This window comes from Paramormyrops kingsleyae, chromosome 13 (genome assembly GCF_048594095.1).
Source record: "Paramormyrops kingsleyae isolate MSU_618 chromosome 13, PKINGS_0.4, whole genome shotgun sequence".
NCBI lineage: Eukaryota > Metazoa > Chordata > Actinopteri > Osteoglossiformes > Mormyridae > Paramormyrops > Paramormyrops kingsleyae.
The window spans coordinates 14797218-14812825 of NC_132809.1; positions in this window are offsets into that span (position 1 = coordinate 14797218).

The window sequence follows — 15608 nt, forward strand, 5'->3', positions numbered from 1 at the left end:
GACATGGAAGCTGAGCTCCACCTGCCTCAACCTCACCGCCAGCAGGACCATGATGGATTTGGATCATATAAGACACCAACAATTGGCAAGGGCATCAGTTTACGCGGCAGGGTTTGTTCGGCTCGACAGGCACTGTGGAAGATACCGAGGCTGTTTACACGGTGATTGAACAGACATGTCTGTCAGACACCATCAGAAACATGAAAGTCATTGTCGGTGACTGGAGGCTCTGAGATGCATATGGTGGCCCTGAAGGACAAAAAAAGGAGGAAATTTAAAAGAGCAAATTGCCACATTTGAAAAGTAAAACCCAATTACAGAAAGCAAAGAAATAGTTGAGGCAACAACTTGAAATACATCAAAAACAGAACTGTTTTCATCGTCATGTCATACTTTTCAAAGCCTTTTCTGGAAAGCTATTTCAGATTTCACTTCAGGCATTATTTTAGGACCTGAGTCTGGCCTGACTGCTCCATGCACTGGAAATGTTTGGCATTTGAGTAATACAGCCTTTCTACTATGTACAGTGATGAAGGGGAATAGGAACGATATCAAAGTGAGAGGGGAGACAGAGAGGGGGGGAAGGATTGGGCTTGGATTGCAGACCTGGGCCAAGGCTGAGAGGGAATCCATCCAGGTTTAAAATCCCACCATTAAGTCCTCGTATATAAAAAGAAACAAGCTGTTCTGTTGTTTCTCTGGTAACATCGATGTACCAAATGGGACCAGCAGCACATTAGGAGCAAACCTCCTAACATCTGTTCAGCCCACAGAATTATTATTACTTTAACTTAAGATGACTTTATATGTCTGCATCAACCTCCATGTTTTCCTGCTGCAGCAAAGGAATCACACTCAGTCTCATAAGGAGAAGGCATATGCCAGTATTCATTTCCAGCAGATAGATCAAGTTGCGCAGCTTGTGAGTCCAGTTCTGCTCAGTGGGATACACTGTCAAGACCTTTCTCTACACTGACTGGTTTGCTTTAAGTGTCATTCATAGATCAGTGATTCTAAGACTGCTTTTAAGGAAGGAGAATTCTATAAATCCTAAAAGAGTGGAAGTTTGCTTGCACTCAACAAGATATTAAGTCTTTAAGTCTATAAGGCACCTTTAAATTGGGTACTAGGGGAATGATGCAGAAGCACGGATTAGGCCTGGCGCGCTTCTCGCTTCTGATTGGCTGATTGGGTTGGCTGTGGAGTTCCCGTGCTGCGAATGGAGATGGACAAGCTGAATCAGGGCCTGTATGGGACTCGCCCTCAAGGCCAGCGACTGAGAGGCTCAGAAGAAATGTAACATTCCCAGGGGAGAAGAAAGTTAATTTAGAATCCCTTTTCATAGTTTGAGGGAAATCCTTGAAACTAAGGCATTTAGCGATTGGATTTTGGATGCAATTAAAATGTCATTTCTCTACAAGTATCCTTATTTTGTTCAAATGAGTCACCATTTGACATTACAATATTTTGGTGATTCAGAAAAGCCATAACCTCGTGCTAAATAGCAGGGGGTGTGCAGCTCAGAGCTGGTGATTGGAAGATTGCTGGTTCAAATCTTGATGGAGTGATGTCACCATCAAACCACTGAGCAAGGCCCTTAACCCCAATTGCTCCAGGCGGGCTGGATGCTGGCTGAGCCTGTGCTCTGACCCCAAAAACTGGCGCTCATCTGTATGCCGGATATGTCTGTGTATCAAACAGATCACAATGGGGAAAACTACCCATATTCTGCAAGAGCATGAATAAAATATCACTGTTTAGGGCTAAACGATACTGGAAAAATTCATATCGTGATGCTTGAAATTGTTGTTATAATTATGGTGATATTTATTTTTTGAATAGCATTTGAAAATTTGCCCCAAATAAACTATATCCATATAGTACTTATTGTCTACCAATACAGTCTGTCGAATAAGTCAGTGGTGTGTAGCCAGTTGTACTGACAAAGTAAATGGCAACAAATAACCTGCTTTTGCTCATCAATATTTTAATTCAGCGGAAGGCGAATGCGTTTTAGTTACCACTTCTCATTCACTTTTCTCCTCTTCACTCATTTTTGTTTAATTTCTCACAAATGTGCCACATTGTCCAACAGCAAGGAAGAAAATGAATATGATTGGCTTGGAAAGAACACGTAGAGCTCATGCAAAAGCAACCATGGTAAACTTTAGACTAATTTTTAACATATACTACATACTCATGAAAAGGAAAAATAATTAACATAGCAGTTTCTAAGTTTTGTTTCCTATGGCAGACTAAATGTTTTAGCAAAACTGTTTGATGGTCACACCTCAGCTGACCATGGCAGACCTGATGTGACGATTACATCTGCATAACATGATGTCAATATTAACGTCGCGCATCGTTCCGGCCTGTCACTGTCCCACTCCATATGTTTGTTGGCCGCTACACATGAACATCTTCAGATATAACAAGCTTTTTATTTCAGACTAGTAGCTTCCATCCTGCCTCTCAGATAGTGGAGGACTTAAAGGAAGAATCTTGGGAACAATAAGTCAGGAGGGCTTGACATAAGTGGCCAAGTCCTGCCAGATGCCACTCTTAGAAGTCATTATTCTTAAACCCCCAGAGAGCATCTTGTTCTCCATGTACGAGATATTTTTGATTTAGCTGAGTTCTAATGCACAGCAGTCCACCAATGTTTCAATTATGATTTTTAGCTCGATGTACTTAGAAAATGATTTTTTCCTATCTCTGAAGAAACCCCACACCTCTAACCCATAGGCCCTTCACTCCTAATTGAAAGGGAATCTTCCATCATCCCAGCTGCCACAGAGAGCCTCACCTGCTCTCGTTCCTCCTCCTTCTGCCGGTCATCATGCGGAATCCTCAAGCCACATGCCTTATAGGCCCGAGTAGGTCTGCAGAGAAGCCTTCAGGTCACTAACTTCTCCAAGACTTCAAGCAGAGTGTCTCTGTACTTCACTCATTAGCCAATGGCCCCGGCACACTGCTGGGTACTGCCTGCTGACAAAAAAGAACAACATGTTCTTCTAATAACTGAGGTGAGACGTTAGTTATGTTATTTTTATGTTTAAGTTATTTCTATGTTAAAATCCCATCCTGTAATCTCAGCCCGGCTCCATTCCAGCTAATTTGCATGTAAACAATCGATCAATTTCCTGTACAGAGTTAACCCATTGCCTGCTGGGAAGCTGTGTCCCCCAAACAAAACAATCATATAAATAATAACAACAAAACTGCAGATCTTTGTTTATCTTTTTACACTTTTCTCTGTAACGCCTCATGTGTTTTTTCTCCCCCTATGTGTTTTCTTATAACCTTCACTTTCATCCTAAAACCATGCAGCTGGTGCTTAAGGTACCTGGCATTTCTGTGGTGCCCAAACGGTGTCCCTGCGTGTGTGAGTGTGCACTCTGCCATGGACTGACACCCCATGGAACTCTCCCCCGCGTCCTGTCCTGTGTTTCCCCGGGACCGGTCCCAAGCTCACTGCAAACCTGGCATAAATAATTACAGAAGGTATACAAAATGATTCAAAGTGTGAATCGGTGCGCAGGTCAGGAAAAAGCCCAGCCGTGTGTGACAATAAGCTCCCCAGTGGAAATCTCTCTGCATCCATGACTGCATTTTGGATTTGTCATGCCAAGGACACTAAAAAAGTAATGAGTGGAGGCATCTACGTGAAAGCAGGTCCTTCGATTTGCTTGGTGCTAGTTGGCATTCCTGCAGGACACGCTCGAAGGTAATACTGAGTATGATTACTCAGTACACTGCCTTTTACCATCCATGGGAGAGCAATACTTACATATGTGAGCCATACTGTATCCAAACTGTTCATTTTAGCTTTATTGATCTGTTTGCACTGACCATCGAAACTGGCGTGAGGTTTATCTTCCTCATGTGTACTTTTCAGCAAAGGACGCATTAATGAACCATATTAGTCATTTTATAGGAAGCTGGTAGAAACTCAGTCTGGAAGACTTTTATCAATAAGACACTTGCTTGCTGTGCAGAACTCATTTGGTTGTTGCACGCCACAAAACTGGTCACATGATTAAAAACATCACTAACAGACTAAAAAACAGTTTCTATCCTACAGCCATCACCATGCTGAATGCTGCCATGCTGACGATCTGATCTAGTGCACCTTCATGTTTACAATTCAGTCTCATGGTTTCAACTAAGTTGGACTCAATGGTTAATTTTAATACTGCTATTCTCAAGTGCAATAGGCGAAAAGTGCAATATCTTGAAACCGTGGGGTATGACTACTTTATCGTGCTGGTCTGTTTGTTTATTTATTGTTTGTCTGTTTATTTATTTGATGTTTTATTGTTATTATGTGGCTACTGTTTGGATGTAACACTGGTGAGGATGCACCTTTAAAATTCCGTTGCTGCGGAAACAGCAATGACAATAAAGTATCTGAATCTGATGCAGCAATGATTTTTTTTTTCATCATACCAGCTGAACTTTGCAACATTGTTGTTGCTGGCAACACCCATCCATCTTTCTTCTGTAACCACTTATCCTGTTCAGGGTGGCAGGGAGCCCAAATGGGCACAAGGCAGGGAGCAACCCAGGATGGGGCATCGACCCATCACAGGGCACATTTACACCTACTGAATGGGAACTCCAACGAAACTCAGCATGTTTTTAGACTGTGGGTGGAAATCAGAGTACCTGGAGGAAACCTCACGGTGACATGGGAGAACGTGCAAATTCCACACCCATGGAGCCATGGCAGACACTCAAACCTTAGTCCTAGAGGTGTGAGGCCACAGTGATAGCCACTGCACCACTATGCAACCCCTTCCTGGCAACACAGCAGTTCATATTAGCTAAAAAATAATAATGTTGTTTTGTCGAACTAGCCTCATACTATAGGAATGATGGTCTAGCTTACTGACCACAATCAGCTTATGACACATGACACACCAGTGTCGTTTTCCGTCAGGGGATCTTCATCCTCGAAATAACCTGTTATTGTGTTGTATAATGTATACTGAATGGTCGAAGAGCTGCTTTCATTAACGAGCCCCCTTCTGTAGTCTGTCTCTGACAGACTCTACACAGGTGTACTTCCTTTAATGTGTTATTAGCGGAATGCTACTTCCTTTTGTCTCCACAAAATCTTTCTTCCCACATGTCAGATGAGTGATAAACATCCGTGCCGCTCTTATTACGTGCTGTGAGGCATGGAGATACTGTCTCCCAAAAGATTACGCCCTCACACTCCACAGCCTTCGCTATCACAATGCGCTTTGAAAGACTAATTACCAATGAAAGGCGTCTGTCGAGTTCGACGTGCGGTTTCCAAGCAGCCGCGGGGGTTTACGGTTTGATCCGATCCGGCTGCCCTCCCCTCAACAACTGTACCCATCTATTCTCTGAAAATACAGCTCTTCTTAGTCGCTGGACTGAGCACAGTAATGATTCTCCAGATTCAGTACCAAAAGCTTTGACCTCAGCCTCTCAAGTCATCGCTAATCATCCTTAATGAGCCTGGTATCGCCCTGCAGCCTCCCTGCTCTGTATTTAGAATATATTGCTTTTAATCTGTCAACTTCATCAAGCCACAGTCCTAAATTGTCTGTAATTAATGCAAGCTACTAAAAACCAATCGAGAAAGCCATCCATCTTCAATGTGCCCGAAGAGAGGTGGTTACGATTAATCTCTGACACAGGACACAGGTAAAGTCTACAGTTTAAATACCACGCCTTCATGGTAACTCTCTGTGACAGCGCAGGTCATAGACGGTGAAGGATTCGCTTCCTGACAGGAGCGGAGTTGCATGTCGTGTGTAAGCTAAAGAGTTTTCCGCTCAAGTTAGCTTAGAATCTTCCATAGCCACGTCACTGATGGACTTTCCAGCACATTCAGGACTCGACTGAAAGCCATTGTACCCCCAGTCATCAAAATATGTGCTTTCCCAAAACAGGAAGATGGGGCTGAGTGGTGGGGCTTGGGGTGGGGGGGGGCTTGCATTGGGTAATGTGGCCGTTCCCTCCAGGCCTGTGGAAATGCCATGGTGCAAGGCAGCCTGTCAAGCAAACCTCGAAAGGGCAGCCTGACAACCAGAGGAACAGGATGCTGTTTATACGAGAGCAGTCTTAGCACCTGAGGCCCCCTTCTCCTGAATATTCAGACCTCAGAATGAATCCTCTTCTCAAATAATTCCAGACGCCAGACCAAGGAGCGCAGCTCTGTGAGTTATAGACCCGCGGCGCACGCACCCATGCAGCACACAGACATGCACACGGCAGCTGTCGCTGCGCGTCACGGGTGCGAAACTAAAGACTGCTTTATACATCAAGTACAGCATTAACTCTCGCGCATCTGCCGTGACACACGCTTTCAGATGCTTGTGCAAGAAATCTGACGGCAAATCTATATTATTCCATTGTTGACCTAAAATCAGCTACGTCGAAAGCGTGGGGGTAGTTTGCAAACCCTTACATACTATTTACAAGGTAATAAAACTGTTAAATATGTGCAAATGCGTGTGAAGACTTGTCTTGAATTGAAAACCTCACTCCAGCCAGCTGACTAAAGTTGGCAACCCTGATTAGCTGGGGCAATACCAGTTCACACAATCACTGGACACCGGCTAACCAGATCTGTGCATGTTTTGATCGCTTTGACATGATACCAACATTAGACACTACACTACATGCTCTGTAATTCTTGCATCCAGCATTTAGGTAACCTGCACGATTCTGAAACATCTGTATCAAAAATCAAAAATTCAAGCTATTGTGGTACATATTTGCCCAGAAAGGAAGCAGTAAAGCCTGTTTTCTGCTGTGTTTTGCTTATGGGCAGGGATCATGGCACAGTTACTCTATAAACACAATTGTCAGTATGCTTTGTACATGCATCACAGCACCATAATATTTACAAGATAAGGGAAGATAAAAATCCAACATTAGATGATCACATGTGCAGGAAATGCAGAGCAGTACAAACAGCCAAATGGTTCTCCAGCGTGAGGTCAGCACATGGCACACGTCACGTGAGGGTGGGGCAGTCAATCGGCATGTAAGTGAGAGAGATCTGCAAAAGACAGTGCCACCAAGAGATTAGAATAATTATCACCATGGCGGGAGGGGTGCTGTGAGATTGGCAAGAGCTTCGTCCTGAGGCTGGAAATGGAAAAAAAAAAAAGAAAAAAAAACGCAGAAGGACCCCAGTCAGGCTGTCGTTGCCGGGCAGGTACTTAAGCTGCTTACAATCTGATTGCAAATGAGGTCTGTGATACCCGTCTGTCAGGCCGCTCTCTGTCTTAGCCCTACAGCAGCGGGGGCCACTCAGAGTGGAGCTACAGCACCACCCTCAGGCTGAAGAATTCACCAGACTCCCTGCCTTCCCGGCCTCGACCCGCAGCCCCCTGCCTTCTCAGCCTCGACCCGCAGCCCCGCTCTTGCCTTCCCGGCCTCGACCCGCAGCCCCGCTCTTGCCTTCCCGGCCTCGACCCGCAGCCCCGCTCTTGCCTTCCCGGCCTCGACCCGCAGCCCCGCTCCCTGACTGGTAGATGGTTAATATAAAAAAATACAGAAGCTTATTTTTTTTTGGGGGGGTGGGGTGGTGAATGAATACAAATTAAATATTGGGGTTCACATCTTCTCCCCCCCCCCCAGCCCTGCTCATTTGTAGTCTCCCCCCATTACTAAACCTCCATGAGTCATCACTTCCTCCCGATATTCCGTTTATAACGAACTTGCACATTTGGTTGACAATAACTTGGAGCATAAAAGATGAGGAAAAACCCACCATATGGATCATATTCCATTGAGTTTTCATGGCAGACATTGCCAGAAACCAGCTGATTCATTTGCGTAACATATTCGTTCTACATCTCAGATGGACATAGGAATGCATGTTTTTACTGGGTCTAAGGACAAGTCAACAGGAAGTGTAGCTCGAACAGCACAGTGTAAAAATACTGAAGCAGGGAAAATCACAAAGAAAAAGGAACAATTCCTACACAAAGGGAACAGAACTGTCATAGACTAAATGTGGCTTTATGTTGCTGATTAGACGATCTCAAAATAAAAGGTTGCAGCTCCCCAATCAGTGTAAATGAAACCCAGACATGTACTCTTGTTTATGGGAGTTTTCACACATTTTCTTGACCCAGTAACATTATCGCATCCTTATCATATGAATGACGCTATTTGAACATGGGTGGCTGATCAGCGCTGCTTTGAGACTCAGATACTCGGGTCAGTCACTCTTGTTCTTTTTTATTCTTTATTCCTTACAAAGCTCTACAATATATTTAGTTTCTATCTATATATTTAAAAATAGACCGTTCAAGGATTCTGGGGGTGTTTTTTAAATGTTTCTATGACGAAAACTCACCTAGTTTTTTTTTAAATGGTTTGGTGAGATTTCACGGGCAGGAACTCCGGCTCCAAAGGGTTAATTACCTGCCAGGCTTGTTTTGAATGTGGCGTGAGGACCCATATTTGCTAGGCTATGAAGGGGATCACTCTCTCGCCCCTACGTCGGCCGCTCAGGGCAGGCCCTGGCATTTGTCCCAGACAGAGGCAATTATCGACTGAAGCGTTGTTTAGACGGTGCTCCGAGGAGAATTCATGGGTGATTCTGAACAGCTGCAGCCCCACTGAACCAGTCTCCTGTCCAATGTGCTCAGTCCACATCCGTGCGTCTGCATCAAAATGCAAGCTCAAGCAGCAATAATGTTTTAGCGACGCTCTTGGACTGTCCACATCCCAGATGCTGGATCAGGTTTCTGAGTTACTAGCGAACAGGGCCTTTTAAATACCGAGAAGGTCTGACCACAAGTTAAACATTCCCCGTAACATACATATGGCGCTCACAGAAAGTTCTGGGAAGCTTGCTTAATTCTGTAAAAAGGTTGGAAATTTACTGGTTTCATAACAAAAGTCCAACGATAAGCAGGGTTTAACATATCTGCACATGTCTTCCATACAGACATTTTCTTTTCATCGAGCGTCATAATTTTTTTTACTGACTCGTTCAGTTCTGTTCCTGCCATTTTTCTGTTAATTACAGTTGTAGTCATTGGCTCTCAAAGACACACTAAACACAAATGTTTGGTGTTTTATGTTATTGCAAAGGAGTTACTAATTAAAATCCCCCAATAAGACTGCTTACCAATGAACTCATAACTGCTATTTTAGAACTATAATTTGGGTTTTGATTTATTGGTACTTGAAATGAATGTGTTATTTTTAAACTTCCAGTTGTTTCTAATATTGTACATTTTTTGTAAACAAATGAAGGAAGTAATGATTTTCGTTTTAAAACTTATCAAGCGTCGCAAGACTTTCTGTGAACACTGTACATCATAAGATGTATCATAAGATGCTTTCAGACTGATTCATAGTAATACTGGCGGCTGCCTTAGCAGGAAGTATTACCCACTTCCATCTTCATGGAATCCTGGGAGTTTGGTTCCCGATCCCGAACAGGAATGAAAATGTCAAAAAAAAAAGTCTAGAAAACATCTCACGGCATTTTTCACCTGTGGGCCTCATTCTGCCTCTCTGGTCTTTAGGCAAACAGATTAAAACGTCTGGTCTATCGGCCGCTTCCTGATTTCAGCTCCCGAGAGGTTACACGCATGAGAAAGAGGAATCCTCCATGTGATACTGAGTGTCGAGAGAGATAGCAGTCAGAGATCCATTATTTCCCCACAACTTTCTCCTGAAGTGCGAGGAGACGTCTAAGAAACTCTCCTAGATGCAGAAATGGAAAAGTGCACCTGGTCGCTTGCATCCACGCCAGAACTTTTGAGGTTCGCCGAGAGTTAAGAGATAGAAACTCGCAATCCTGAGTGCTGGTGCACAGCAGACGGGGGAGTGAGGAGATTTCGTGGAAGCTGAGTGGAACTGGGGGTTTCCAGCAGAGTTTGGAGCCCCCCAGTCATTAAGACTCTCGCTGCCTGCAGGCCATGCTGGCGAGGGCTGTTTAAGACTGTCAAATGAACGGAGAGATCCATGTGGAGCTCCGCTCAAAGACGCCATTAATATCTGTGTTCGTTGAACTCGCTTCTCACCCAGGAGTTGAAGCGCTTGTAGGATTCAAAGGAAGCATGAATAGACCATTTTCAGGCTGTTTTTCATAAGAAAGGGCTCCAGCAATGGCAAGGTTTACCTGCAGCCGCCCCCAGAGGTCACCCCCAGCAAAAGGCCAGGCTGCTTTATTATAGATTTATTTTTATTTTTATTGATATTTGATGAGCTGTCTTACAGAAAACTTCTGCAAAGCCTTTTGATAAGGGAGGCCTCCTGGGAGGGGGGGGGGGGGTTCCTGGCAGGCTTGGGAGGGTCTGTTTGTTTGAATGTGAATGGGTCATATAAAAAGTCTTCAAACCAAAATAAAAAGTGTGTGGCTGGTAACAAAGAAATGGATTCTTGTCTCCACTCTGGAGAAATAAATTTCTAACTGTACCCCCCCCTTCCCTCCTTAACGTCTTTCAAGTCCTTATTTCTAAGATCTCGAAGCCCAGGGAAGGATTAGGAGAGCAATAAATTACTGATTTGTCTTTCGGAGAAAGAAGACAATTGGAGCTCTCCTTTCTCTCTCTTCCCCTCTCTCTCTCTCTCTCTCAGCCTCTCTCTCCTCTCCCTATCTCTTCTCTCTCCTCTTTCTTTCTCTTCCCTCTTTTCTCTCTCTCTCCCTCTCTCTTATGGTTCTCTTTCCCTCTCTGCTTTCTCTTCTCTCTATCACTTCCCTTTCTTCTCTCTCCCTCACTGGTATTCCTTCTCTCTCTGTGTCTCTCCTCTCTCTCTTCACTCTCTCTGTTTCTCCTTCCCTCTCTCTCTCTCTCTCTCTCTCTGTCTGTCTCCCTCCCTCCTCCACTGACTAGCCCTCATTTATACCCAAAGGCCATTAGCATTAAAGTTGGGCCGCAGCACAGGTAGGTGCCCCGATGACCCACTACAGGGAGGGAGGGGCAGACACACACTTCTGCTGCCGCAGTGTGAGGCTTTGCTTTTGGCCGACACCCTGCAGCGGCTGGTGTCCAGCAAAGAGCTGCTGGAGTGTTGAAACTTCGCCAGGTCCTACGTGAAAGTGAGATCAGCATATCCAAGAAGAGTGCGTGCAGCTGGGGTTCGGCTGACACAGAGCCCCGCGGAGCTTATCAGCCAGCTCACCCTGCCTGTCAGAATGTGCAGTACACCCGGGAAGCTATTTTTCCCACCTGGGAATTTATGCGGGCTTCCTGGAGATGTATCAAACACAGCACGGGAATTAGCTTAGCTTGAACTCACTCCACAAACTTATGCCAGCGTTTGGTTAAGCTCTTCCTCATGTTATCCGAGTTCTCATTAAGTGTCGCATGTATAGTAACATCCTGTACAACCCCAGGGATGGCTGAAGCAAACCATGAACGCTAACTAACTCACGGAGTAGAGGTAAAAGGTGGAAGGTGCTCGCAGCCGGAGAGGAGAGCTCCACTTATGGACGAGAGCACCTCCTAAAGTGTTCATTTTAAAGTGACACACATGTTGCTGTCCCATTCAGGAAAGATTATGCCTCAGGAACAACTCCCTTCACTGGAAAAGCAGCTTGGAAAATGGATGGATGGATGGATGGATGGATGGATGGATGGATGGATGGACTATGACCTTGTGACTATTAAGAGACAATTTAAAAAATATGGGCAGGCAGGAGGAATAGTGCTTGAATATCCTGTTATGGGAAGTTCACAAATGTATGTATAGTCAATTGCAATTCAATATATCATGGGGTCGGTTTAAGAAATTAAATGGGAATTTATTGGGAGTTTTTAACGGAAGCTGCATATGACACACAAAGGTCAGCAGACTCATAAATTATATATTATAATTATATATGTAGAGTGCTGGTTTAGCGGACGCCAGGCGTGTTTACGGCAGCCTCTCGCAGTGATCTCGCAGTGATCTCCCAGTGATCTCCCAGTGATCTCCCAGTGATCTTTGTATCTCGTGTTCCTCGTGTCTTTTCACGCCATTCACATGCTTGTTTCACTCACCATTGGGGCCAAAAAATTTAACACAGTATTTCCAGATCGCGGGGGGGGGGGGGGGGGGGTTGTGCCCATAACGCCTGCCATGTGAAAGGATTGACTGTACTACTTTTTACTTTAATATATACATTTTTTTTTTACATTTTATGCTTTTAAAGTACTTTTTTAAGTAGAAAAGGTTTAGTTTTAACTGAAATTTAAGAAAAGATTGATATGAACCAGTAACCTTTTAGTTATGCACTAGACTTTCATGTCCGTCTGTTTCTGCTAGCAAAATGAAAGTGAAAATATCACCACGCAGAAACTGCTACAGATACACATTAGCGACTGGGGTGCGTTTGGTTTCTTTTGAGTTTGAAAGTGTGCTTTTTACTTCAAGATGGGTCTGGAAAAACACCTAAAATGTAATGAAGCTGCAGGCAGCAGAACCTTCCTCCCTGCCAGAACCGGCACTGCGTGTGTTTTATTAGAATGAACCACCAGGGCTTCTAATCAGAATATCACAGGTATTCCTGAAGATGGAGAACCTTGGCTGATTAGCTGCTGGTCACATCTCAGCCTTTGTGTCTCTGCTCCCACAGACCACCGTCTTACAAGCGACGAGTCAGCATCCTTAAACAGCAGCTCCCAAGGGAATGACAATGAAAGAACGCCTGTTTCTTGAAGTCAGGAAAAAAACCTCCAACATCATTGGGAAAATGAAGGACTGAGAAGCTTCTGAGCACCACTCAAGTCCAGACAGGTTATCAGTCACTTAAGGTTTACCAGTGTTCTGCTTTTCTAAGCTGACCAGATAAACCAAGTCAGGGTGGACACTTTGAGGTAGGACAGGAATTGTAAACTACAATTTCAGTTAAAAGGACCAGGATTTCACTTAAGCACCGAGTTCTTGCTGCGCGCTGATTGGTCAGTCTCCTATTATCATGCATGTGTCACTAATGTTAATGTGAAACAGCTGGATGAGAACTTCAATCAAGCAAACAAACCTGTCAAAGCACAAGAAATGAACTATGTAGCCCGGTACAGGAGCCTTTCAGTTTTAAAGTAGTTTGTAAAACCTGAAGTAGTTCAAAGTGTCCACCCTGACATGGATTATCTGCTCACCCTGACTTTTATGCTTTACCACTGCAAATCCATGATCCATAATTGAAAACCCAACTTACAAGCCTTAGAGAGCATTAGCAAGGAGGATAGAATACCTGACAAACATCTTGGAAGAGTCCCAATCTTGTTTGCATCCCTTAGAAGGTTGTGTTGCGTCTCACGCTCACGTCACGGACCCACAAATTGCCATTGCCAGTACATGTTCAACATCATTCCAGCGAGATCCCACCGGAAGCTTAAAACTTCGGTCTTTCTGGACTCTTCATTTAACCAGCAATCCGCTGCTTCGCTCCATTGTCATGCTGAGATGTGGGTGGTCTATGTCACTGAGTTCTTAGATGGCAGCTAGAGTAGCTTCACGGTGCTGGGTGTTAGCTATGCGATGAGTCATGGAGAATCCCACTCCTACTCTCTCCTTCTCACTGTGGGATATCCCCGGCGTCGCTCTGAGAGACATCCTGCCCGGCTCTTTCCCAAGGACCCCTCATTACTCCATGGCCTCTTGTGGCTTATGTCTTGAGAGCGGCATGCTTATGGAACAAATACTTGAGCACTGTATACCCTTCATATTCCCTTTGGGTGACGTCTTATTATTTTCTCTACTGGTATATTTATGTGGATCCGACTAATGTTTACCGGATACAGTTCAGTTCAAGGTTAACATTCAGTAGTAAATGTTTAGTTAACGTTTCTTATACATGTACCATATTCATACATACAGTAACACAAATATCATGTGCATAATGTTTATTGCTACTATATTACTTCATAAAAGCACTTCTGATCTGAAGTTCTGCTTTGTGGCCTTTTTAATGCATTAATCACAATCGATTGAGTATTCGCGTTTCCAAACCTGATACTAATTCATACTCTTTCCATCCTCCACTAGAGGGAAGTAGCGAGCATGCAGATGCAGTGTGAGTCATCATCTGTCTTGGTCATCTTTCCCATTCCACTGGTAAGTAAATGCCGCAGTATGAATGGAACTTTTCAAATCTTCCCTGCCCTTCAAACCAACTTCCACTCCAGACTCTGTACTGTTACTCACCATGGAAACAAGTAAACCTTACATAACATTGCGAGCTGCGTTGCTTTAGCTCTGTTTTGAAGCCAGCCGTCAGTCACCCAGACTCCTGGAACAGACACTGAGGAAAGCAGAGTAACAGTATAAATATCATACGTCCATCCATCCATCAATCTACCTTCTATGACTGCTTACGCATTATACCGCGGTGCTGGGCCGACAGCCAATCCCAGCATGCACAGCGTACAAGTCTGGGCACACTCTGGATGGGATGCCAGTCCATCACAGGGCACACACTCACACCAGATATAATATTCTTTATCACCGATGTATTTTATAGCTATTGTAGAGTTTTCAAAATGGTTTAAGTTGTTGGTTGCTTTGTAGTATGATTTGATTACAGATATTTAAACTGCTAATCCCTCTAATTAAATCCATCCATCCTTTCGTTCCCATTGCTCCCATTAGGCTCTCTGATTCAGTTAGGCAATGTAGGCTTTTGTCTGATAGGATGGACATTAATAAGAAGTAAGATAATGAGTTATATAGGATTATATAAGTATATAACTTGTTTTTTTCTTGATGAGCTCCTTCTGGCAGCCTATATCTCACTTAAAGATTGTTTATTTGAGAACACCTTTGGTCTGACTAGCACAGGTCCTGCTCAAGGAATGCCAGTTCTCTGTGTGTTTTCACAAGCAGGAACGACTCTATACTCAATCATAAAACAACTGCAGGGCTAACAAGAGCACATAAAATGAATGGAATTTTTCTGTTTCCATGTGAATGTTGCATTTCTGAGGCCAGTCGTCCTTCCTGTGGAAGCCGTGTGTCTGTATGGAGCCCCAGGGTACCCCATCGCTCTCTGGGTGTCAGGCTCAGCCCCTGCTGTGGTCCTACCGTGTCCCTTCCCCGTTTGGCCAGCAGGTGTCGCTGGTCATCCCGTCGTTCATGTTAGTCTTTGTTCTCCCCTGTTACCTGTCTGGTCATGTGGCTCTATGTGTTGAGCGAATCCCGCCTCCTCTGTTTTGTATATTGCTCCTTAGTGTTTCTAGTTATTGTATCTGGTGATTTTGTATTTGGTTTTGTTCCTTGTGCCTCTGCTTGTCTTTACCTGTTTGTAAATCCCTAGTGTTGGTTTATGTTTCCTTGGTTAGTTCTTAGTTTCCCTGTTTTTAGTTCCTTTGAGTTATTAGTTTCACCTGTACCCCGTTTCCCTGGTTTTTGTTAATTAGCCTCACCTGTCCTGTGTTAGTCTCGTTACCCTTTTAGTATTTTAGTTCCTGCTTCTGTTTAGTTCCTCAGTGGTTCATTGTTCTGTGTGGGTTGTTGTTGGTCTGTACTGATTGTGTTTGATGGTTGTTATTTCAGAGAGTCCCAGTATTAGTTGTCTATTTAGGTTTTGTTATTTAGTTTTGTTAATTAATCCCTTTTTAGTTTTTGACTCCTCGAGGTCTTTTTGGTTTTGTTGTGTTTGTACTGTTTTCTGT